The following is a 26785-nucleotide window of genomic DNA, read 5'->3' as shown; positions in this document are numbered from 1 at the left end:
CAGGGAATGGGAGCCTGGGCTTGTACTCTATGCAGGTTGTAATGCAGCCTGCATGGAGAACGGGGAGAGTGCGCATGACTGGTTTGGGCGGCCTAAGAAGGCCGGCCAAACAGTGCTTGCACACTTAGGAGTGGACAGACCACTCCTGCCCTGCTCCAAGAGCAGAGCAGCCCCGCCCACCCACCTGCCCCCAAAGCAGCAGGAAGCATCATAAAATGATAATGCAGTTATCATTTTATGTTTCTGCTTCGCACTGCTTAAAAGAAGTGGGGTGACGCTCCTCCGCCATAGCTCCTAAATATGCATAGTGAGTCTGTGGCAGGGGGAGAATTACCCTTATCACTTATAGAGGCATTAATTGTCACCATCTTGAAGCAAGGTAAGGACCCACAGCGATGCGACTTGAATAGGCCCTTGTCCATGATCAATGTGGATAATAAAATTCTGGCCAAACTAATCGCATTGTGGGTTCTCCTGTTGCTTCCTAATATTGTGTGTCCATACCAATTGGGTTTCATTCTGGGCAGAGCCATCACCCATAATCTGCACACTTTTTTTGTAATCCTCCAAGAGACAGACCCCTCGATTGAAGTAGCAGCAATTTTCCTTGATGCCACCAATACTTTTGATGCTCTCAAGTGGCCGCATCTGTTCGCCTTGTTGGAGCGATTGGGATTTTGCCCCAGGTTTCCCTAACTGATTGGTCTTCTTTACGTGAACCCCATGGTACGACTCAAAATTATTGGAGTGGTTTCCCCCGCATTTCGAGTCTCTAGGGCACAGCTTTCCAAACTTTTCATGTTGGTGACACGCCATTCTGATCCCAAACATTTCAGGACACGGTAAAGCGCGCAAGTGCAGCGAGAGCACCCGAACCACCAAAGGGGCGTTCAGGGGGGTTTTCCCCCCGAGAAATTTTTGAAAAAGTTTTGGACAAATGGTGCATTTCCAAGCAAATTTGAGAAAGCGGGAAGGTTATTAAAGCAATTATTAATCTATTCTAACAAAGACAGTGACTGGCAAAACTGAGTGTAATCAAGGTTAGGTTTGTGCATGAAACAAGAATATAATCATGCACACATTGACACATGCTCCAGTGATTTATGGCACTAAAAGGGCGGGTCCACGCACTGCCAACCCTTTTAACCACACACTAGTCCACCTGCTGCCTTGCTGAATATGAGTTATTGTAACGCCCTGAACGTCTCAGGATCGTTTAACAGACACGATAATGAGGACGCAACCACTTGTGAAGGGTTAGTTATTTTAATGAAGGCACAAATAATACAAAGAGTAAACAAAAGTTATAGTCACTGGAATCCTCCAGACTAAGTACTTTACCAGCCCACAGCACGGATGGTCCTAACCGTCCTCTGCATATACGCCGATCCCGGCGTATGCCAACAGAGGGCAGAAATGAAATGGCCGACAATGCCAATCGGTAGGCTGTGAGGGGCACGAAGAGTGTTGGGGAGAATCGAGGAGTCAGGGAAACACCCAGCAGGGGTCTCTAACTGAAGGGAGCAGCCGCTCAACCTCTTCCTCAGACTGCACCGGGACGCGGAGTCACCTCCTGGTGATGCTTCACCGATACCCCAATCAAAAGCAAGAAGACTGAACCGAGAGCAGCCGCTCGATCGATCCTGTGGACTTCCGAGTCTGTAACGTGGCAAACACCTCCTGGTGGGCGTTACAGCTGGCAGTCCCTGTATCTCTGGTCGGGCTGGGAGTTACGACTCCAACCAGCATAAGCGCCACAGCGCCTTGACTCAGCCGAGTCAAAAAGCGAAGCTCAATGGTTGACCGGTAGAGCTTCCGGGTCCTTCACAGGTGACGATGGGGCAAGACACGGCCCAGGGAGTAACGACTCGACCTACCTCCGTTCTTGCCTTACTGGAGCACCACTCCGGAACGCTGCTCTTCACGAAGCAGGTACGTCGGTGTAAACACAATATCCGACAGCGTTGTACCTCCAGGTTCCTCCCTTTATAGGGCGTGTTTTCCTTGAGTTATGTAACAGCTCTCCTGTTTACATAAGGGCGTGTTTTCCTTGAGTTATGTAACAGCTCTCCTGTTTACATAAGGGCGTGTTTTCCTTGAGTTATGTAACAGCTCTCCTGTTTACATAAGGGCGTGTCTTCCTTGAGTTATGTAACGGCTCTCCTGTTTACATAACCTCTCAACCGCTAAGCATCCTGGGAGATGTAGTCCGTTTTCGCTGGTTACCGTTTTCCTCCCCTCGCATGACAGGAATTCTTGACAGTTATACAAAAATCTGTTCCAAAACATGATGTCCTTATTGAGTAACAATATGTAAATATGTGCAAGAATGTAAAACTTAGAATAAAAACAACAGCACGTACTATTTTATTGAGATGAATGAGGTGGATAAGATGAACACCGTTGGTCAATATTTGGTGGAATATTAGATAAAGACACTGATGCAATCATAGTCTTGGATTTCTGTCTCCGAGCAATGTTAAATAGTCAACAATCAGCGGGCTGATATCACTCAGCATGTTTTGGGAAACATTTCAAAATTTCCTTCGTTGACTTTGCTTTTCCAAATTGCTCTTTTGCGCAAGAATGACAAAATGTGAATAAAACCAACAGCACTTGTCTTACTTTTTCAATGAGATATATGAGGCTGAAATGATGAACACAGCTGGTCAATATTTGGTTGAATATTTAATAAAGACACTCGCATTTTATCATCAAGCATTTTCAAGCATTCACGTTTCAGTGTCTTAAAGTTTGTCATTGTTGAAAAGGATACTTCACAAATGTATGTAGTAGAAAACTGCAAGAGAATTTTTAACGCTTTTTTACATAGGTTTGGATGCGTTTTTGTAACACGAACCCAAAAGCTGTCTAAATCACCCTCTACATGATTCATGAACATACTTCGATCATTTTTTATTTCAGCTAATTCTTCTTCAGTAAGAGAGAAGTTCCCAGGTGCAGTTGAAATAAATGGATTTCTGATCCAATCATAGTCTTGGATTGCAACATTTGCAACATTTGGAAAGTAATGAGAAACTTTCTCTCCGAGCAATGTTAAAGGGTCAATAATCAGCGGACTGATATCACATTTCATCTGACACTCATCCGTTTTTGAAAACATTTAAAAACTGCCTTCTTTCACTTTCCTTTCCCAAATTTTTATTTTGTCTCTCAAAGCACAAATTTTATCTACTGCTGTTAAGATATTTTCTCCTTTTCCTTGCATACTGGTGTTAATTTTATTAAAATGTTCAAATATGTCAGCAAGATATGTCAATTTTGTGCACCAAAGTTTGTTTTGAATTAGACCGCAGAATTTATGCTGCTTATTGTCCTCAAAAAGTTTAAGCATCATGTCACGCAATTTGTATACACGACAAAGCACGCGACCTCTTGAGAGCCAACGAACGTCTGTGTGCATTAGGAGCTTTTTAAACCTTGCCCCCATTTGTTCACAAATATGAGCAAAGATTCTTTTTTTAAGAGGTCGGCTTTTAATGTAATTCACCATTTGAATCACTTTGTCCATAACTTCCCTTAATTCATGCCCAATGGTTTGCGCGACTAGTGCCTCGCGATGTAAAAAAGCAATGAGTAAATATGATAGTTTCATTTTCTTTCTTTGCTAAAGCTATAAAACCTTTTGTTGAGCCAACCATAGATGGTGCACCATCCGTGCATAGCACAACACAATTTAACCAGCGCAAATTATTTTCCTTCATGAAGCAATCTAAAGTTTGAAATATATCCTCACCTCTAGTTCTCAATGGAAGTTCTAGGCAACACAGAAATTGCTCAATAATTTTGTCAGTATGAATGAAACGTATAAACACCAGTAATTGAGCTAACCCACTGACATCTGTTGCTTCATCTAGTTGAAATGTAAATATATTGTCGTCTTGAAAAAGGTCCTTCATTAGCAGCTTAACGTTAGCAGACATTTATTGAATCCGTCTTTCAATTGTGTTATCTGCCAACGGGATTTCATTAACTTCAATCTCAAATTCTGGCCCAAACATTGTTCGAACAATAGCACAGCAAGATTGCCTTATGGTGGTTTCGGCAACAGTCTGTGGTTCCTTGTTTTTGGCAATTATTTGAGCAACCAAATAGCTTGCCTTTTGAGCTTTCTCTGAGGTCTTCATTCTCTTTGTGAATGATGCAGACTGCTTCCATGTAGATTTTGCAAGGTCAATAAAGTATTCTACTGGTTTTTCTGACAAATGGCTGTGTTTTGTGGTAAAATGGTGTTTTAATTTATTTGGTACCATACTTTCATTTGCAAGTATTTCCCCACAAACTAAACACTGGGGACAAGGATGGTTTTCAGTACCAGAAAATGTGAACCCTAGTTCCATACAAGCTTTATTATATAAACGGGGATTGGCGATTTTCCCTTTATACTTCTTATGTACTGAGACAGACCGTTCAGAAGATTCTTGCGTACTTTGCTCAATAGCTGCAACAGTTGGTTCTTCGCAAACGTCATCGTCACCAGCTTTTCGCTACCGAATTATAAACGTATCCAAGAAATGTGGAAATCTAGAGCTAGGAAGAACATGAGATACGAAGTTTAACAATCTTACGCCTTGCTTACAGTCTTAATTCTCTCCAGTAACATTTCAGGATTTGAGTAGTAGATAATCATGTGACATCAGAGCTCTGAGCAGAAGGTGAGACAGAAGTAATAACTGCATTGACGCTGGCTCTGGTAGCAGTGCAGCACGCGGAAAACATGCCATTGAAGGTGAAAGCACCACGCCAACATTGCCCATGGGAAATTCTAATTCAGTTGGAGGACCTTGTTTCTGCGACCTCTAAAATGGTTGGGAAATCAAACTGTTGCCCAAGCCGTGTTGAAAATAATGGCTGCCATCTTTCAAGAATCTAGTTCTAATCTAGTCAATAATATCATAGGGCTTAAGATTGGCCTATAAAACTATGAAGCAAGCACAAGGAGATGGTGGACTGAGCGCTGAAAATTTACAGACACCACCCCCCCGGTACAGATCTAGGTTGAATCCATCATGATTCTTTAGCTCACTTCGCCACCTCAGTTCACCCTTAGCTATATGACAATGAATGTACACTAGAAGAGTAAGCATTAAACACAGCTGGAATCGCAACCAGTTTCGAAAGCCAGAATTATTAACAAAGCATTTCCTCAAGAGAAAAAAAACGTGTGCTTGAAACATGACTTCTGGAATGTACAAACAACCAGAGTGCAATACTATCATAATGGCAAACTGAACAACTCTAGTTTTACAGTTATATTCGCAGAGCTCTAGTGTCCACCAAGAGGTGTGTCCAGGGAAAAGGGCAGCCCACTCCTCTGTGTTCACCCCAAACAAGTGCAGCGGGGTAGCTTAACTCCCCACAGGTTTTTGCATCAACCTTGCTAGTGTGGGCGTTGGTGCCGTTTCTTTCCCTTTTTCAGGTTTAGGTAGCATGTATTTTGTTTGTTGCAAATATTGCATTATTAAAATATCATACTTGTGAAACACTGGAAGCAGCGCAAGCAAATAATCTCTGTGCACCTCATGATAGTGGGAGTGAGTATGAGTGATTGTGAAACACTGGAAGCAGCGCAAGCAAAGCACCTCTGTGCACCTCATGATAGTGGGAGTGAGTGTGAGCGATTGTGAAACACTGGAAGCAGCGCAAGCAAAGCACCTCTGTGCACTTCATGATAGTGGGAGTGAGTGTGAGCGATTGTGAAACACTGGAAACAGCGCAAGCAAAGCACCTCTGTGCACCTCATGACAGTGGGAATGAGTGTGAGCGCATGTGAAACACTGGAAGCAACGCTAGCAATGCACCTTTGTGCACCCCATGACTGTGGGAGTGAGCGTGAGAGAGCATGAAACGTTGGAAGCAGCGGCCATGTTGAGACTAGCAGAGCACCTCTGTGCACCACGTGACCTTGGGAGTGAGTGTGAGAGAGCGTAAAACATTGGAAACAGTGGCCTTGTTGAGACTAGTAAAGCAGTGAGAGTGAGTGTGAGCGATTGTGAAACCCTGGAAGCAGAGCTAGCAAAGCACCTCTGTGCACCTCATGATAGTGGGAGTGAGTGTGAGCGAAGGTGAAACACTGAAGCAGCCCAAGCAAAGCACCTCTGGGCACCACGTGACAAGCCTACCCCTGATTCTTTGAAGAGCTCATTATAACCAATGCCCCCTTTTCCACCATCCGAAGCGTGTAAATACACACACACAGACACACACAAATCAAAAGGAGAGGTTAAAATGCTTGAAGAATTTGTTGAGGGGTCTGAACAAAATACTGCAGAGAACCTTTCCAGATTATAAAACTATGTTTTTACACTTTCCGGGTGGATGCAAGCAGAGTTCACTTGTTGATTTCTGAAGTTTCGCTAGAGACAACTCCAGCTGTCTCTCTGGATGTAAGCCATGCTCCACAGAGCTAATCCTTGCTCAAGACTACATGGCTTTTCTGTCCATCTCAGTTGCCTTGGTCCTATTTGTTGCTTTCCTTACTTCATGTGTTTGACACGCCCACAGGAGCTTTTTATTCATCAGTAGAGTTATTGCTATCCCTACCCCAAAGGCATAACTGCAAAACAGAGCCACATTTAAACAATACAATGTTTCTGCCTTTCAGTGCTCCTTAGTGACCACAAGAAAAACTACAAAAGAAATATGGAAGCTACAACATCCATCTCGACAAACTACCATGAACATGCGTTGTTAATGCCAATCTGTCTTGCTTGCGTATAAAGTGAAGCAAGGCGGGTTGATATTGCCAATACTTGTTTGATTAGGAGAAATACTAAGTCCTGTGCTCAGCAGTTCTACTCCCTTTGGGCGGGGCTACAGGGATGAAAGGGAAGAGCACAAAGAACGCACACAACATTCCTTCTGGCTTTTTTATACTTTAATTTCCATTGTTGGACAGCTGCAACAGACCGTTTGTTATGTACCAACACAACACAACAGCCCCATACAATTTTAGCCAGGTCAAACAGAAATTAAAATGGTAATGCCAGAATCAAACGGTAGGTAGAAGAGGAAAATGGGCTGCACCTACTCTGATGAAAGACTTCAACACCAAATCTGAAGATGTCAACCATGGAGCAAACTTTGCACCTTTTGTGGAGATTAAACAGGTTTCTACAAATCTAAAGCTGCAACTCGTTCTATTCCGCTGAATGAAGACATGAATATTTCAATATTGAGTGAGGGAGTTGGACGTAACAATGTGATCTAATTATTAAAGTAAAAGCCTGTCTGCAGAGCACTGCAAGCACGACGTTGTGCCGTGACTTCCTACTTCAGCTGAGTAGGACAGTCAGCGAGATCTAAAGCTGCCCACTGTCAAGACTTAAGGCTTAAAAAAGAATGCAAGGAAAAGTTCAAGTTATGCCAGACTTCTCTTTCTCTTTCCATCCATCCATTCTCTCTCTCCTTCCATCCATCCATTCTTTCTCGCTCTCTCTCTGCTTCTCTCTCTCTATCGTTTCCCTCTCTGAATGCATTCTCTCTTCCTTCCCTCTCACAGAAATAAATTTCATGTGTATGTCAATCTTGGTGAAATGTGATGCACATGGTGTTTAGAAGTATGTACATAACATTTTCTTTGAAAAAATCCATGTTAAAATAATGCTTAAAAATGACTTTAATAAACATGTTTCCAAATATGATATATATATTTTTCCGGTGTTGTATATAGCGCAAACATTACCTGAAGGTATCAAAGTGCTTTACACGAGCACCAGTTGTATGGCACAGGGAGATTAAGTGATTTGCCCAGAATCACAGGATGTTGAGCATCATTGCCAAGACTTGAACCCAGTTCTCCCGATTTGAGATCGACCACCCTAGCTGTTAGGCACATCATCCCCAAGATGATGTAACTCAGAGTATGAAATCCTTGATAAGTATTGACAAAACTTGACATGTGCAGGCCCTTTTGGATTTCAATAGCCTATTAGTAAACTTTTATCAAAAGCTATTGCCCAAAAAATACATTATCAGTTGCATACTGAAAATTAACAGAATTGTAAGTATAGTGGCCCTATGTCACTACCATGATATCTATATGTCTATTTATAAATCAGGAATAAATGGCAGTTCGGGACTGTGCTCCTTCGGTGCCTTTGTGGGCTCTAGCAATAGCAGCTATGAGCCTGAGTGGTTTATTAATGTCATCAGAATCCTGTGCCATTTTACCGGTTACAGATTATTTTTTATTATATTACAGCATGAATTATGTCCAGGTGTCTCATTAGTCGAACTACATAATATAAAGGAATATTGCCATTCTCCTATGAAAAATAAATAATTCAGGATTATGACAGCATGTCTGTGCAACAGGGCTCTTAAACCGCTGCTGAAGTGACTTTGTGGCGACGATCCAAACGTGAAAAAACAATGATCTTTGTGAGTTTTGGGCAGCTGTGCACCATAAATAACCTCCGCCCCCATGGACTGATCCTGCACGCCAGACACTCCCTGCAAACAGCTCCCGATGGTGCCGCTCTGCATCGGGGTGACGGGCCCATTTCAAATCATGTTTAGGGGTGGTCTTCTTATATCTCGAAACAAATTACAGTGGCAGTCCAGACTTCTCCCGAGTAGAGGTAGACTTACCGAGTGAGTGCCTGAGACCGCCGCTGAGAGCTCCTGACCACGAGGCTCCACGAGGCGCTGCTGCTCCGCTGCTACAGTATCGCCTTGCACAAAAACACTGAGCGAGCCTCGAGGCGCACTCCCCTATATCGACCGGCCCCAGACATCATCGCGCGACACACTTATGCATGGGGTGCGACACAGTAACGTGCTGCGCCACACAGTTTGGAAAGCTGTGCTCTAGGGGAATGCGTCATGGGTGCCCTTTTTCCCCTATACTTTTTGCCATCGCCATGGAGCCCTTGGCTGCGGGGCTAAGACAGCACCATGCACAGTCTTGCATTTACCCCCCTTCTCCCCCCGCATGGTGCTAATCTCCATGTCTGCTGACGACATCACCCTATACGTCAAGCATCCAGACAGAAAATTGGACCCACTGATCAGGGAGTCACTCGCTTTTGGAGGGGTGTGGAGGGGGGGAGCTGGCTTTCTGGACTCTCTATTGATTAGCGTGCTAGTATGGAGAACCTAAAGGCATTGTAATCTGTCAAAATTTTATACATAAAAAAAATGTTATACATAAAAACAGGGGGTACTCCATTTCAAGTTTATTCCTGATAAAACAATGCTTGGTGTTAAAAAGTTATAGATTAAACCAAGACCAAAAAAATAGCAGCAAGAGCTAAGAAAAGAGACACCACCGAAAATTTGATGTTGGAACTTGGCATGCACTGTATGGTTCTTCGTTGATCATGTGTTGTAACGTGCGTGCATGCAAGCCCAACTTTAGACAAGATTTAGTGAGATTGTAGACACGTTCACACAAAAGCAATCCTTAAGACGCGACCCAAAGACCTGTCTGTCTCGGTCGATGTGTCTATACAGTCTGATTGCTGCAACAAAGAAAAATGATAAAGAAGGGCAAATATAAGTGTAAGGGGGTGGTAGCAAAGGGAGAAGATACAACGGAAAATCATCCATAGGTGTGTAACTTGGATGATTAGTTTAAAAATTATTCCTATGTGGGTCTGCCATTGTGCGCAGACCTACGTCTTAAACTAATATAGCCTCTCACCGTAGTAATATAGGCGATTTCGTTCGAGTTTTGAAGACACTGGTATGGCGGAAGAATTGGAGGAAGGAAAGCTTCTGTTATCTACGGGGTCCCAGGGTGGTGGTTCCCTCCTACAACCGAATTTATAGAAAACACAATGGGAATTATGTGTGTCAGAATATCTATAGTAAGAGTGGTCCTGTTGTTACGAATCGAATCGAGACACTGACAAAAGGACCCTAAAAGGCTACTCACCGTAGTTGTGAGTGGTCCAAAGGATAAGTAATTTTAATTCTCAATCACATGTGCGTCCCATCTCTATAATGCTGTCGAGCAGTTTAGTTAGGACTGATATCGTCAATGGTGCTAGGACAAGACAAAACGTACAACACAAATGAATGCGAAATCAGGTTCTGTTTAGGGATCGATCAGAGGTCTGGCAGAAAAAAGGGGGTTGGTACTGCAGAGTTAAGACTGTAGGGTAACTTGATATTAGTGTGCATCAAGCCGTAGACCGGAGGGGATGCTGGGTCAGGTTCCGGATCTGGTGTTTGCTACCTGATGCCGGAAAGTCTGCAATAATATGATTTGAACCATAGTGTTAGAAAGAGTCCTAGGATGTTATATAAGTATTAAAGTCGATTAGTTCCGTATTTCGTTTAGAGAGAGACTCACCGTGAACGTATTATCCCTCCTCCTGTGGTTCCCGGTCGCCGTTTTCCAAATACGGTCACGTGACCGGAAATGGAGTGGGATTAAATAGTTTCCAATGCTAAAAGACTAGAGCGAGAACCAGCATAGTAAAGCCGGCCTCAAATATAATCCAGAGATAACCGAGAAGTATTTTAAAAGTTATCCTTTGCTGTAAGTAAATACTCTTATGTTAAAAGAATGTGTGAGAGGTTTTTTGCAATTATCGATCATAGATTAAATCAGCAGATAGTATAAACACGTGTCAGCTGTGACAGGATTGTCGGTGTTTAACCTATCCGATATTTGTTAAAGTACTGTGTGTTCGATAAAAGTGATTGACCGCACACCTGTGTCATAGAGAACACGCACAGATCACCCCACTCAATGTGACTGTAAACAAATAATATTGTTAAACATACAATTGTTTCAATGACTATTCTGAAGATGTGGGGTGTCGTGTGGTACATCACAGTCTACCGCAACTTAGATTGTGTCAAACATTACATTGTAGTGATAATTTAAAGAAGTATACGGCAAGTTGTGCAGACTATAAACAACATTTTTTCATTGGTGCAAAAGGATACAATTCAGTATGGATTCCTTAATTTACACATCTACATAAGGAAAAACATCTAACTTCAGATTGCTTCATAGTGCTTACTATGTTGTTTCATGAAACACCATGATACTATTATGTCCTTTTGTGCTTCAATCACCTAAGAAAAATTGTAGCTCAGGATCATAGTTGAGCCCATGTTCAATGCAGTGTAAGCGCATGATCCACATTGCTTCCCTGCGTCTGAGAGTTAGTTCACGATTTCCACCTCTAATATTTAGTGGAATAACATCAATACCGTAAAAACGTACTTTAGCCTCATCCTCCATAGGTTGGCAGTCAGCAATATGTAGTGCCACTGGGTATTTCGGGTCTCTTTTCTGTATGGCCCTCATGTGTTCAGCCATCCTGTCTTTTAGAGCTCTGATGGTGCTTCCCACATAATATTTGCCACATTGGCATTCTATAATGTATACCACAAACTTGGTCAAACAGGAGATATTATGTTTGATGTTGTAGGTAGCTCCATCAAAACCCACAAAAGTTTTAGTACCATGTTTGCCCCATCTGCACATGGAACAAAAGCCGCATCTAAAGAAACCAGTACTCAGTTTGGTCATCCAGTTGTTGATTGGAATGTGACGTGGGACAGTAGGACTGAGTCTATTCCTTAGTGTTTGTCCTTTTTTGTATGTGATAGATGGCTTGTCTGGAATCAATCCCCTCACTATGGGGTCTGTTTTTAAAAGATTCCAGTGTTTGATAAAACTTTTTCTCACAGTGTTGTGTATTGCGCTATATTCAGTTATGAATCTTATGTTGTTCGTGGAGGATTTTGGTTCTGTTCGTTTTTTGAGACTGTCTGGTCTCTTGATTTTTCTAATTCTTTTTTCAGCTTTATTCACAGTTGACTCGGAATAACCTCTCCTTAAGAATCTATTGCTCATGTCTGTAATACAGTTGTCGAATTCTGTTGGATCACTACAGTTGCGTCTAGCTCGTAAAAATTCACCGTACGGAATAGAGTGTATTTGGTGCAATGGGTGCGAGCTGGACGCATGTAGAATGGCATTGCAGGAAGTAGGTTTCCTGTAAAGTCTACTTTGTAAGGTATTGTTAATGACATAGCATTCTAAATCAAGGAACTCTATGCTCTTTTTACTGTGTTGCATAGTGAACTTGATCTCCCAAGAGTTAGTGTTAAGGTATGAAAAGAATTTATTTAGTAGTTCTTCAGAACCAGACCACAGTAAAATACAGTCGTCAATATATCAACCCCAAAATATAATGGAATCGATATATTGTGAGCCTCTAGTTCCCCAGATCAAGTCTGCCTCCAATGCCCCCATGAAGAGGTTGGCAAAGGATGGGGAAAATTTAGAACCCATGGCCACTCCTCTCCTCTGTTAATACCATTTACGGTCAAACATGAAGAAGTTATTATTGAGGATAAGGTCCATCATTGAAAGCAGCATGTTTGTGTGTGCCCATAGTGAATTTGGTCTGTTGGATAAGATCTTATTCATGGCTTCCATACCAAGGTCAGGATTAATGCTGGTATACAAGGACACCACATCCATAGTTACCAAAGTGGTGCCCTGTTGCCATTCCATGTCTGTCATTATACTCAGTATATGCTTTGAGTCTTGTATATAGGAAGGTAAGTTATTTACAAGAGGTCCCAAAAAAAGGTCAACATATTCAGCTAACCTTTCCGTTGGTCCTCCTATCCCCGAGACTATAGGTCTACCGGGGGGGAAGGGAAGGTCTTTATGTATCTTGGGAAGTGTGTATAACCAGGGAAAGGATGGTTTAGATACTTTCAGGTAGAGGTACTCTTCGTCGTTCAAAAGACCAGATTGCTTCCAATGGAGAAGTTTGTCATTGATTAACAATGTCAGACGACCCATTGGATTGTGTGTTAGCTGTGAATAACAGGATTCGTCACTCAATTGGTTAAGGATCTCTTGATTGTAGTCAAGGAGATTCATAACCATGATGTTGCCCCCTTTGTCAGCTTCTCTGATGACAATTTCAGAGTTGTTACTCAAGATAGAAAGTGCATTACGTTCACCCTTGGTGAGATTGTCTTTTTATTTGAAGGTAGAATCGAAATTCTTGGTGTTTAACTTATTGAGATCTTCTAGGATGTGTCTATGGAAGTTGTCAATTGCGTTACCCCCAGGTAGCGTGGGGGTCCATTTTGATTTGGATTTTAAGCTACTGGCCAAACCATAGTCAGTTTCTACATCAAGCTCATCTAAAAGCCTCTCCATGTCATATGGACTTTCTTCACGTTCAGTCAAGGAAAGAAGCAAGTGTGTTGTTTGCACATCCTTTATTGTCAATTGATCAGCATCAAAAACAGTGGGAATATTTTTAGATTGTCTATTGGTATTAGTTTCTCCTGCAAAGTGTTTTTTTAGTTTTAAGTTGCGAACAAACTTGAACACATCAATTTTGGTTTGGCAAATGTCACCGGTAGAGTAGGGATTAAAACTAAGGCCTTTGCTAAGTAAGGAAATCATATCAGGAGTTAGTGGGAAAGAGGAGAGATTGATGACTTGTACTTCCTGATTGGTAGTACTTAATTCCTCATGGTCCCTGACCTCAATTTCTTGCGGTAATCTTCGTTGTTTGTTCCGCCTGCTTCTGTGGGTTCTGGGTCTTGTACGTTTCTTTGTGGCAATGCCCTGTTGCCTTTCCTGATGCGTTGCAGTTCTACTAAAAAAGCTGAGCCAGCGATGCCACTATTGTCTGCTTGCTCGGTTTCCGACCCACTAAGTCCTGCTGTGGACAGATTACAATGCCTTTAGGTTCTCCATACTAGCACGCTACTCACTGACTCTTGTGCATCTCTAAGGGACGATCCAGGGGATTTCTTTCTATGCTCTCTTCTTCTCTCTGACACGATAGTCACCAATACATACCGACCGATGTACCTAATGTTAAAGAGTTATAAATGCTGAATCATGTGTATACATGCTTTTACACAATACAAGTACTCTGTACCCATACTATTGTGCTTCCTTCCCAGCCCTGAAGAGTCGCAGTGATCTGTTCCCACATGACAAAACACGTGTCGGCTGGCTTTTGGAACCAATAAACCTACATCTGATTCCCTAATATACAGTTTTGGATTGCAGTTGTCTTAATTGAGCTCTATACTTTGAATGTTGTTGTAATTTGCCTACTATATGGTTATACTGTATTTTGTGTGTGCGAGGGCATTGTAGTTATTTGTTGTCCTGTAGGTTAGAATTCTAGCCCACATTAGAACGGTTAAAGGGTCTTATCCGCTCGCCTTTCCGCATCACAACCCTACCATAAACTTCTCCCTACCTTTAAGTGTACACTAGGTAGTGCGCCCATTTTTTCTGAAAACTTAAAAACCCCACGTGCTGTGTTATCTCTATTGATTAGGGTGTGGTGTTTCTGCTTACAGAGGTAACCAAGAAGTTTCCTCAAAGTTTCCCCTCTGCTGGGCGGCAGAACCAATTAAATATTTGGGCATATGGCTGAGTCAGGATGTGGAAGTTCTATGGCAGTCCAACTATGGACGCTTGATGGAGTGGTTGGAGAGCAAAGTGGCTGCATGGTCACGCTTCCCTCTGTCCATGGCGGGCGGCTGGCCATTGCCAAAATGATTATTCTGCCTAAATTTCTTTATTTGTTTCTTAATTTCCCCCTCCCGCTCACAAGTAGCTTTAGGCAGAAAATTAGGCTGTGCCTGGTGACTTTGTCGTGGGCTGGTAAGCACTCCAGAATAACATGGGAGATCCTTACCTTGTCTTTTGAGCACAGTGGTCTGGGTGCGCCAGATCTAGATCTATATTACAGCTGCGCATGGGTGCAATTTCCCATTTATTGGTTGTATCCCACACAATTCACCTCATCCACATCATATGGTCTTATACAGACTGCAGACTTGGCTGCAAGCAACTTTGACACGATTGATTGCACTGTTTAGGATTGGTATGAACTGTGCCGACGTGCTCACTTGGATATTCCCGTCAGCCGCCTCGGAGCAATTGGCCAGACATCCGGCCCTTCCCTCCGCCCAGGATGCAGGCGCATGTGATCGTCTAAGGAGACTTCAGCTTACAACTATGGGAGCAGTGTTTCCCGATGGGTTATTCATATCCCCACAACAGGCCTTGGAGGAGGGTGAGACAACATTGCTTGATCAGCTCACTTGCTACCAACTCAGGGCTTCACTGCATGCTCTTTACCCTTCATTTCCCATGGCACCTCCCACACTGCAGACGCTTGAGATTTTATTGGGAATCCTTCCCCACGCAAGCAGATTACCAAACTGTATTCTGTGATGTAGCGCACCGCTCCTCACCGGGTTCATACCACTCGTCTAAATTAGGAGGCCTCACTTGGGGAAACCTATCCAAAAGATAGGTGGAATTTCTGCTGTGCCCGGGAAAGAGCGCTATCACCCAATTACAGATTGAGACTGATTCATTAAAAATTTCTGCATAGGCTGTATTGTATGCTGCAGTGGCTATGCTGGTGGGGGTTTGTGGAGGAGACATGCTGAGTCCGATGCTCAGCTCCCTGCATAGATTTTTTCCACCTATCCTGGGAATGACCGGGCATTAAGCGATATTGGGCGGCCATTATGGCTGCTATTGATGAGATTTTCGGAGCTACGTTTAGAACAAGCTCCACTTACGGGTCTGTTGGGGTATGTTAGGAATGTCCCGTTGGAGATCCGCAAACTAGTTACGCTACTGCTTCTGCTAGGTAAGCGATGAGTAGCAATGTGTTGGGGCCGCTGTCCTAGTCCCCATCTGGATGACTGGTAAAAAGACACTGCGTACTCTGCCTCCTCAATCCCATCCAAGGATTGTCTCTGAACAATTTCAAGCATATATGTGCTCCTGTGAGTCATGCCAAAATACTGCTGATTAGATCGGAAATTTTGGGGCAGGATGGCTGGCGAATTTCTATTACTGCCCTTTGACTTGAGATAACTCCGCTGTCAGCTGTCGCCATGCTGAAGCACTGCTGCCTGACCCTCCCTGGTTGAGATTTGCAGATGCTTGAATGTTATCATGTCAGCCTCCATCCTCTTTTCTCCTTTATCTTTTGTCTATCTCAGCATTTCACAATTGTTCTTACCTCTATCTTAGATGTTTTTTGTATGGTACAGCCATCAGTGGTCTATGTAAGATGTACTTGAGCTACATTGTTTTGGGGCTGTTATGTTGTGCAACCAGGTCTGCTTTTGATGTATACAATTCTATGCCTTGGTTTGTCAACTTGTAGGGACCATGAAGCTTTGTGTTACGTAACCAATAAACAGATAAAAATATATATATATATATTCGCTAATAAGGACTTATGCTGTTTGGCAAAATATTTCTTCTTTTCTTAAAGTCAATAATAAAACCTCGGCCCATAGCTTTAAAGGTATCCCATAATAATGGGGGAGATGTATCCAAACCTGCATTAACTATGAAAAATTAATCAGCAGAGGAAGTGAATTAGGTGGGTGTAGTAACTGGGTTCACCAGATCCCGGGGGGTAGCATGGACCGAGCAGTTAGGCACCCGAAGCTTAGGTGTTAAGTGACTGCACAGCACACGCATCCACTGATACAATAAGTGCACGCAGAGACTGAGACCACACCAGTATGTTTGATTCAAATAAATAAGTTTTATCTAAGATCAAGATCAGGGCAATCAAAGATCACAGTAGTAATAGCTCATTACCTTTCCTTAAAAATGCATATTTTTCATTACTCAGCCATAAATACATAAATAAATAAATAAATATTAAATTGTAAATAACTGTAGGCCTGGCATCAGCCTTGCTCCTACAAGAAATTCCTTAGAGAGACATTCGAATACCGTTTCATTTAGCAGGAATAACGTCTTCTCATGTAGAACAATTAGTCAGCATTTCCTCAACCCTGCATTAGGCAAAAGCTAATATTCCATTAGGCAAAAGCACGCCTTTCATTTGGTAAAAATAGACATGTCAGTAAAGATCATGCAACATCTCATTATAAGAGAACAGGCAACTCATTAGGTAGGCAGGACCTTTCATTAAATGCAGACCAGTTAATTAGCAGACGTAAAGCATTTTGGTATCCAGGTCAAACATGTATAGAGTTAAATGAGCCTTTAACTTTATCCCAGGCAGGGGTGAACTCATCTAGCCCCGGCTCCAGGGGCATATCAAAGTTTTAGCCCAGTTCAAACGGTTCAGGGGCTAATCGGGGGCCAACGGGGCCCAACTTCAGCTTCCCCAGGGGAGGGGAGAACCCAGGGCCTCCGGCCTTCCGCCCTCCTCCCCGGAGGTTTACCTTTCAACTTCAGGCCTCCTCTAGGCCCCTTGCGGCAGCACAGCTTGTTGAGGGAGGGCTTGTGCTCCTTCTGGAGCCCTCCGGTCGGTCTTGCAAGGCGGGGCTGGACGCGGGGCGCAGCCGGGCTGCACAGGCCCCCACGCCGATTATTCCGCCGTCCCCGAGGGTGCCGCAAGTAGCAAGGGGGCTGTCGCTCCTTCTGGCCCCCTTCGCGATGAACTGGGGGCCGGACCGGAGCTTTTTAAGGAACAGGCCAATCAGAGGCTGGGATGGCAGGGGTTCGGCTCGACGGCCAATCACAGCTGAAGTCGGGGCGCGGCCTATGATGCGGCCGGGTGCCCCCGTCTTGTGGTGCGGGTGAAGGCGGCGTCGGGCCTCGCAAGGCCTAGCGTGACCTACCTTGGATTCCGGCGGCCCTCTCCTGATACCGGGGGCCGCCGCGTAGGCACACACAGCAGCCGGGCCCACGCAGGGAGAAGCGCCAAGGTCGCGTCAGCCATGGCGAGGCCCCGATTCCCTCAGTGGCCCCGAGGATGATAGCAGCACCCCTCTCGCGTGGTGCCGGGCCGCGATTCTCAGGGGGGCCCACGGGGACAACAGCGCCTACCGGCACAGCCGGTCCACAAATCACAGCGCTTAGAGGCAGACAGCAGGTCAACAGGCTACAGCGCTTGGGGGAGGCTTCCTCAATAGCGCTTCTCAGGACACAGCGCTCAGGGGCAGTAGCGCTGTAGCAGGCACAGGTGACAGGGATCCAGCGCTTCTCCAAGGGCACAGAGGGAAGCGCTGGAGAGGCACTACAATTCGAGGGGGCCAGTCAGGCAGCCCAATTAATGAGGCCCCTCAGGATTCCACGTGAGGAGAAAAGCGCCTCAGGGCACAGCAATTCAGGCAGATCAGTCAGGGGGAGTTAGGCAGAACAGAGCACGGACCCAGGTAAGGCAGAAAGGGGTGCAGAGTGGACACAGCCCTAGACCTGATTGATCCCCAGTAGTCCTTGCAGTGAGGTGTGTTCTTGGCATTTGGTGGTTCCTGCGCCCTTGACAGATTCAGTCTCTTGGTTTCTTGAGGAAGGGGGGTTGAGTTGAAGGCTTTCGTCAGCAGGTCACTTCAGGTGGTCCCTGGGTTCCCCTCCCGCTGGGTCAGATCAGTGGGCTAGTTCAGTGTTCCTCACACAGCTTATTGGGCAGCGCCTAAACCCTGTCACCCCCAGTGGTATAGGTTCCTGACTAGGCCCTCCTGCCTAAGTCTCCTGAGTAGGGCCCCCCAGGTAAGTGATGCCCCAACTGACTAGAAAGTTTCCCTCCCTTTTCTTTTATAGTGGTAGTTGGCAGTTGGTGACCACTCCCCTATGCCGGAAGGTTCCACGAGCTTCCTAACTCTAGCTATGGGAAGGCAGGCAGGCTGGCATTGCTACAATGTTTAGGGATTCCAGCCAGCTCCTGGCTGCTAGAGTGCGTCTAACAAGACCACGCTGCAGTAGCAGGGGTCAGTGGCAGCCATGTTGGGGGAGAGGGCACCTGCACCTGCACCTTAGCAATGATTTTAATATTACACAGGGCATCTCAACCTCAGAGGGCCTATACAACTTTATTAAGATGGGGAGCATCCTGAATTAGGGAAGCGAAAAGCGAAAAATTTCAGGGAAAAGGGCCAAGTCCAACAGTGGGGAAAACTGAGTCAAGTAAAAGATAATTACTAAACCTCCATCTATTCGATTTGGGAAGTGCTGTACTGTAGAATTAGAAGAATGTGTGATTCGGAGATCACAAAGGGCGCGCTTATTTAACATGAAACCATGAGGTTTCTTCACTCATTTAACTTGGCTTGGTTGTCTTTAGTTTTCCAAATAAGAAAATCATGTCGCTGTTGAGATCATCATATATTTTTATTAATTTCAAATGGGTTTCTTTGTCAAATATTTGTAGAAGTTCATTCAGGTCATAAGAATTTCATTGCATTACTTCATGCCCAATGCATTTCGGGCTGATCAGAGTAACCCTTCATCAGGGGCCTGTAAATGAAAGCATACAGGACCATAGCATTCAGAAAAACGAACCATAAACGTGGATAGTCACATTACAAATAAATTAAACTTTGTAAATTACGTCTTCAAAAAATTCTCAAAAAAATTGACAAAATTGACATTCATAAGCAGTGGAAATACGTGGCAGACATCTAGCGAACTACGTGTAACGGCAAAGTATTGCAGATTATCGCATAGCGTTATCAGCTCTAGTTAGTGAAAACAAAGATAGCTAAGTGTAACGTGCTAAATGGTAGGATATACGAAAGGAAAAAACCTATGGGGTAAAGTGCAAAACGAAGGAACCAAGATCAAGAAGCAGCATGACAGACTTACTGTGAGAGTAACGCGGGGGGCTCTCGGCGTTCCAAACGCGGAACCGGTCAGGTGAATAATGAGCCAATCGAGAGGTTTCTTATAGCCCTGTAGTGGAGTCACGTGGTGTAGGGAGCGCGAAAAAAAAGGGAAGTCCGGTGCGGAAAACGGCTGATGAAAACTACTGTGAAAAGTTAATCGAATGTGATCAGTAGGTGGAACGCAAAAAGCTATAGAATTATCAAAAACGGTTCGAAAACCGTATGGACTAGAAAACTGCGTGATGATAGGATGAGAGTTTGTATCACATGATGATCAAACCAGGAAGTAAACAAACGACTGCATGTGGGTGCAATCCGATTACCGATCGCAGCGGGATCCAGTTAGTATGGCACAGAGAGTGTAATATGGGGGACATATAAGGAGCTAGTGTGTCATGAAAAACGAGAACGATATCAGTTGAGGTGCATACTGGGGATGCATATGTAATATGAGGGAATTGAAAACATATGACATTATAACGTGCTCCATTCTCATGTAATACAATACACGTAAAATACAATACAACAAGCATGGCATGTCTCAAAACAATACTAATCAATGGGGGTTGTGTGAAAAGCACGTAATCTGTCAATAAAGAATCTAACGAGCTGATGTTGAAACTGGAATCTCATGTGGGTATGGCGAGGGAACGAAGGGACCTCAAGATCCAAAGTTGTGCTACGGTGTCAAAGAAAACATGAAAATTCGATTCTGTCATTTATCTCTGTTGGTTGAAGGGACTTAAGTTTTTTAATCCAGAAAAATTCAGCCTGTAAACGCTGTTTAACGAGATCCATGTTACAGCGTTGTGGGAGTATCTCCAGTATGGTAAATTTTAGTTGTGCTATTTGATGGTTGCATTCAAGCCAGTGAGTGGCCACAGCAGATTTCATATTCTTTGTACGAATGTTACTTTTGTGTTCAGACATTCTTATTTTTATCTTCCTTTCTGTTTGACGACATATATTTTGCCGCATGGGCATTTGATAGCGTAAATTACATTTTTGGAGGCACAAGTTCCAGTGTATTGTAGATCAATTTTGTAACCTTTGTAACCTTTTGTGGGATGCATGAAGGTTTTTCCGATTATTACATTATTGCAGTGTATGCAATTCAAGCATTTGGACATGCCTTTATGTTGGGTTTTAATTTCTTTTTTGGTAGTGAGAATCAGGACTTGGTCCTCCCGCTGCACACCGATCACCTGAACACCAACACCCAATATGGGACAGCTTGTGCATGGCTCCTGGTCTTCATCAGCATCTCCTGGTCCTCGCAAATGCAGCAACACGGTCACCGTATTCACTCTTGAACATCCCAACATCGGTGGGGATTGTGCTTCTGTGCCTCATGGTCACTTCCAAGTGGCATAGACTCTATCCCCTCTGCTTGCAGGTTCTCTTCTTCAAGAATCTACTCTTGGATTCCACCGGACTCCTTCACATGCTTCTTCAGAGGCATCTTCTTTGAAGTCTTCTTTTGTCGTCTATGGCAAGTTCCGACGTCAATTCACCCCTATGCACCCGGCTTCCCTGGTGCAGGTAACCTCGTTCCTGGTACATCCATGGGTGGGATAACTCTCCAACCTCCCGTCTTCAAAAGAGTTTCTTTGGGATCCTCTGGGAAGGGTCCTTCTTCTCTAAAACTGCAACTGCGACTTCTCCATTGACTTTCATCGGGCTTGCAGCTGTGTTTCTACTCTGCACACAGCCCCTTGGGGTTCCTGGGTACTTACCATGGGTAGTTCCGTGTGTCCCCTTCTCCTATGAGTTTTCTGGTCCAAGTCCCGTTCTCCTTGAAGTTTGCATTCCACTTTCTTCGCATATGGTTTGGTCTTCCCCTGGACACCAGTGTATATTTGTACTACTTACCTAATTATTTTGAAGTATTCTTGTGTGTATTGTTGATATCTCTGGGTAGGAGATATACCAATGTGTTAGTGATTGTGTTGTATAATAAATAGCCTTATTTTTATAAACACTGTGTGGTTCTTTTATATCTAATCTACACTGTTGATTAAATGTGGTAAAACAAACTGCTTTACACTCCTTCAAGATAAGCCTGAAGGCTTCTCTCCACAGCTACCACTTTGAGAGCTTTATATGGTTATCAACGACCACTAAAATCACCATACGGGTTGCCTGTATTAGTGCAAGGTGCTTCAATCCTGAGAATGTGCACCATATCCTAAGCCAGCCTCCCACCAACACCAGTATTCGTATATACTTCTCCCAACAGGGCACAAGTCCAAAAAAAAAAAGAAGTGGTACACTAACAAGTTAGGCACTATGTAAGTGACATCACAGCGCATGACATTGCACGTGACATTGCAACACATGACCTCACAGGAAATGATATCACAAAAAATAACATCAAATTCTAAGACCTCGCATATGTTAAGCAGGTCAATCATGAGTACATTCGAGCTCATTACAATATTTAACAAATTAGAGGTAAAGTCGAAGTTGTGCCAAAAAGTGATGCAACCCCAGTGCAAGGACCAGGCCTCCACTTACATATGTATTTATTAAAACTCTGCCAGAAAGAAATCGGCATGAAGGAGAAACATGGCTGTATATCTGTTCTGCTTAATTGGTTAGAAAGTCTGCATTTTAAAATATCTTATGGGGTTAAGGCACCTGGTGCAGTGGTCTTTATGTACCCAGTACATCTCAGGAAATAATGATAATATTGGTAAGATAACTCTGGAGGTGAATGTTTTTGCTGGACAGTTGTTTTGTCTAGTCCCAGTTTTGAATCAATGTAGCATAAAGGGTTAATATGTCTGATGCAAAGCACATCATGTGATATACAGACGACGGATTTTTCTTTTATGATTTATTGATTTTAAAACAGGGATCCTTTATTTACTTGCAGTTCATGAATTGTAATCCTTATATTATAGCACAGCGAATTATAAAGGAAAGGACATGTGACTCCTACACCTTGTAACCATTACTATCTTATGTAACACATCCTGTAAATTGATTTACGAACATATGGTCTATTGTGAATGTATAATGTGTCTGTGTGATTTAAAGCGCTCCAACACCCTGGATTGGGTTGGGTTGTGCTATAAAAAAAATAAGACAAAATAGTTGGATTTAAATAGTTATTTGTGTAAATATTAGGACAGACCAACATATCTGACAAAACATAATTCAAGATAGCTTAGACTATGTTTGATGCAGCTTGTTCTCATGTTCCAGGGCAAGGTTCAACTGGTCAAAATAAACATTCCAACAAAAACATTAGGCTTTGAGTGGCTGAATTGCGCAGTGTGAAACAGTCAAATGAGGTGGGGTCCGGGCTGAGGATGGGCAGTATGCGGTCAACCATGGCTGACTTTAGGGTGGTGCGTCCGGTGCCAGTGCACCAGGCACCAAGCTCAGGTGGCGTCATTTGCCTCTGACCAAAATGCATGCGCTGTCCTCTTCCATTTCCACAACATCGTGAAAATAAAAGATGGACAAATGAGCTCACGTGGTTGCCGATGGATGTACACAGACAATAATTATGACCCTCTGCGCATGCCTTCTCTGACGCTGAACATGCAGCAAGCGCTGCTGCTGGGCCCCGAGTCCATCACTGTACCAGTGATTGTGCTGTGCAACAACAGCTATTCTAAGCAGCCGTGCACCCTCGGACTTCTGACAACAAGCCTGCGGGCCCTCGCAAGAGCAACCCGCAGATACAGGAGAGGAACAGCACTGGCCTTCACCTGAGCGTCTATCACAGGAAATTGAGGCAAAGCACTGTGGCTGAAAACACAACTCCTGTCTTTTGGTATGTACACGCCTTCCTTGTCTCGCCATTTTTTTTGCCTGTACGTTTTATTGTGAGCAGTCTTTTTGTCAATGTTGTTAGTTTGAAGCCTGCCCCCTTTACACTGCTGTCGTGATCCATACTGTCTTACTTTACAGTGGTGGACAGTCTGCCTGAGCCTATTTACACTTCTCTCCTGCTACCAGAAGCTTATCAGTGTGTCATGGACCCCAGTGCAAGTAAGGAAATGGGACCTTCAGACCAGTGGGGCCAAGCGACCCTGTGTGCTGTGTACAGTATGCTCTCATCTCTCTTTACGCTACTCTTCTGGTGTGCAGCCTATTTGTGTGTCTAAACGGCTACCCCTTATATGCAGTCTATTTTTTGACCCTCTTTACACTGCTCTGGCTTGTCTTCATTTAGACTGCTGCTCTGGTGTGTATAGTCTGCCCCGTACCAGTTTTCCACTTCTGTCATGGTGTTTACAGTCTGGTATGGACTTTTTTTACACTGCTATCCATGCATATACAGTCTGCCATCCAACGAATTCAAGTGTCTAGTATACCAGATGTGGCCTAACGCATAGAGCTTCTGACTTTGCATCTAGGCACTCAGGTTAAAGTCCCGGTGTTGGCTCAATATGCTGTGATTCTGGGCAAAGCATTTCATTTCCCTATACCTGGAAAAAAACATGAATTTGACATAGTGTACTATAATCTAGTGTTCACATAAAGCACTGTGATCCCCTTCACCCAAGTTTGCGCAATATGAAAACTACAAAAGTGGAAGAAATGGTGGGTAGACAGCTTGGGACATGCCTGAGTGCCCAGACTTTCCCACGCAAGCCAGGACCTCTGTTTTATAATTTAGGCTTTTTGGCCACCAGTACCAGGCCTGCCACTCAGGCGTCGTCTAAGCAGGCAGACTGTTAGACTATTAGGCAAAATGTTACTGCTAAGTAATCATAGCAACCGAACATATCCTCCCACTCAAGAAGTCACTCTCCATTCATATCACATCTGGGCATCTGTGCTCCTTTTCTTCGTGAAGGTCTAATACACAAGGGCCTAACCTGCTAATACTTTGTCTTCGTGTCTTATAGAGCATCAGATGTCATTTTCTTTTGCATTTCATTCTAGAAGTCTCATTGGCTTAAGCACCGTGCACTAGCTGTAAGTCATGTAGCCCTGCATCTGTCACTGTGTGTGCCGCACAATGCCTTGCAGCAGTGTGCACCTATTGCATTCTGGGCACATTTTTCTATTCTTTTACTTTTTGGGTCTCTAGTCCAAATACCTTTCTTGTTTTCAGGAATGCAGTAAATAGCACATTTTACATCTCATGTGCTCAAAGCGCAGTTCATCTGAGTCCCTTAACAAGCATTACACCAGCATTGTTTTCCCGCATAACTCAAAATAAAAAAGGTTGTTGGGGCGCCCACAGAGATGGTCTCACTGGGCGCCACCAACACTAAAGCTGTCCCTGCTGTCAGCAATCAACAAACTACCTCGCTTCCTTTGTGCTGGAAGTCAGACTGCAGGCAGTGGTGGTGGCGAGGTGTGAAAACATTCCTGTAGCTTTTGCATCACAACAAAAGGAAAGGTCACAGGTCAAGTACAGGGCCATTAGCATGAAAAAGCACTCGCACTTTGACATACCCTGCCACAGACAGAAGAGAGGGGAAATTATTTCATCCCCTTGTCCCCCCCACCCTTGTCCCCTGCATCCCCCACACTTCCTACGCCCATGCCCCTTTGCTGTGTGCTGTCTGGGGTTGGCCTGCAGTGTCTGTTTCTGCCAAGGAGAAAATAAAGACTTTGCTGTGTCTCCAGCTTGAAGAAGATCTCCAAGGGCTTGAAGTAGAGCTTGCATACTGTTAAGAAGTCTCAGGTACACAAAAGACTTCCTGCAAATCTGCTGGTGCTGCTGGACTCTACCTTCTGTGTGTCCTACCCTTGCCTGAGGTGCCTCCCTCCAGTCAAAGGGTCTCAGAAGTGGGTTTTGCAGCTAATCTGTGAAAGAACTGGCATGAAGCATCGCAAAACCATGCAACGCCTCACCTCCAGTGCGTAACACACCGCACTTGGGTGCCAAGCCTACAAGAACGTTGGGGCCGCAGTAAGAAACCAACGCATCACCTCCGCGCACAGTAAGAAACCAATGCATCACATCCCCTTCAGTAAGGAACCAACGCATACCTCCCCTGCGTGGCAGTAAGGAACTGACGTATCACCTCCCCTCTCCTGGACTAAGGAATTGGCGCATCACCTTCCATGGGCGTAAGGAATCGACGCATTACCTTCCCTGCTGTTGTTTTTGTTTCTGATTGTGACGCATCCACGGTACTTTGTGTTGAAAGTGTTGCAACCATAGTTTACCATCGACAGAACTGTTTCTACCTTTTAAAAGTTATATTTTGATACTGTATCGTGGATTTTTGTCATTTTGGTCCTGTTTGGTTTAGATAAAGATTACTTATTTTTCTAAACTGGTGTGGTGTCCATTTGTAGTGTTTTCACTGTTTTACTGTATCTGTGCACAAATGCTTTACACAGCGCCTCTGAGATAAACCTGTCTGCTCTTGCCAAGCTACCAAGGGGGTGAGATTGGAATATTTTAGAAGTGTATCCCCCTTACCCTGACTAGGAAGAAGGGTCCCTACTTGGACAAAGGTGCAAACAATTGCCAACTATAGACCCCCATTTCTAACAATAGGGATAGTTGAAGAATGTGGGTACACTAATTTGACAAAGAAATGGAAAGAAGAAAAGAGAGGAGATGGAAAATAACACATTCAGTTTAGAGGAGAAGGGGAGGTTATAAGGCACAAAATATAGGATTGACCAAAATCGTGGACTTACATTTGACTCCGTTTACTACAGTATAATTTTAGGGCCTTTTTAATCCATCACTTCTTGAGTGTGTAGGATACACTAAAATAATCAGAAACATTCCATATTATATACTGTAAGGAAAGGGTATATGAGGGTTATAAAAGGGTTCGGCTCATGCATCCCCACACCAGCCAGTGGTAAAGGTAAACTCGGCTTGCAAAGGTTATCATAGTGATTTATCTATGTTAAGGCTTGGAGCTCTACACCTTATCAGAGTAAAGTTTTTTTTATATAAAGGTGGAAATTCAATAGTCGGTTGAAATGTTCTAGAAACACCAAATCTCTATCCACTGCAGCATGGATACCATAGCACAATCTACTACCTGAATGCTGCAACTGACAAAGACTACTGGTCTAAATATATTACATTCAGCACTATAACTACATATTCAAATCATATATTACAAACTCCAAAGATAATTTCATGTATATCACAAAAATGAATTGATCCATTACAATCCTGCATTTTACTTTGCAGACTAGAAAACACATATATATTTAGGCTTTCCTGTTTTCAGTTTCTATT

This window comes from Lissotriton vulgaris, chromosome 4_1 (genome assembly GCF_964263255.1).
Source record: "Lissotriton vulgaris chromosome 4_1, aLisVul1.2, whole genome shotgun sequence".
In the NCBI taxonomy this organism is placed as follows: domain Eukaryota; kingdom Metazoa; phylum Chordata; class Amphibia; order Caudata; family Salamandridae; genus Lissotriton; species Lissotriton vulgaris.
Note: the sequence above shows the minus strand (reverse complement) of the source record.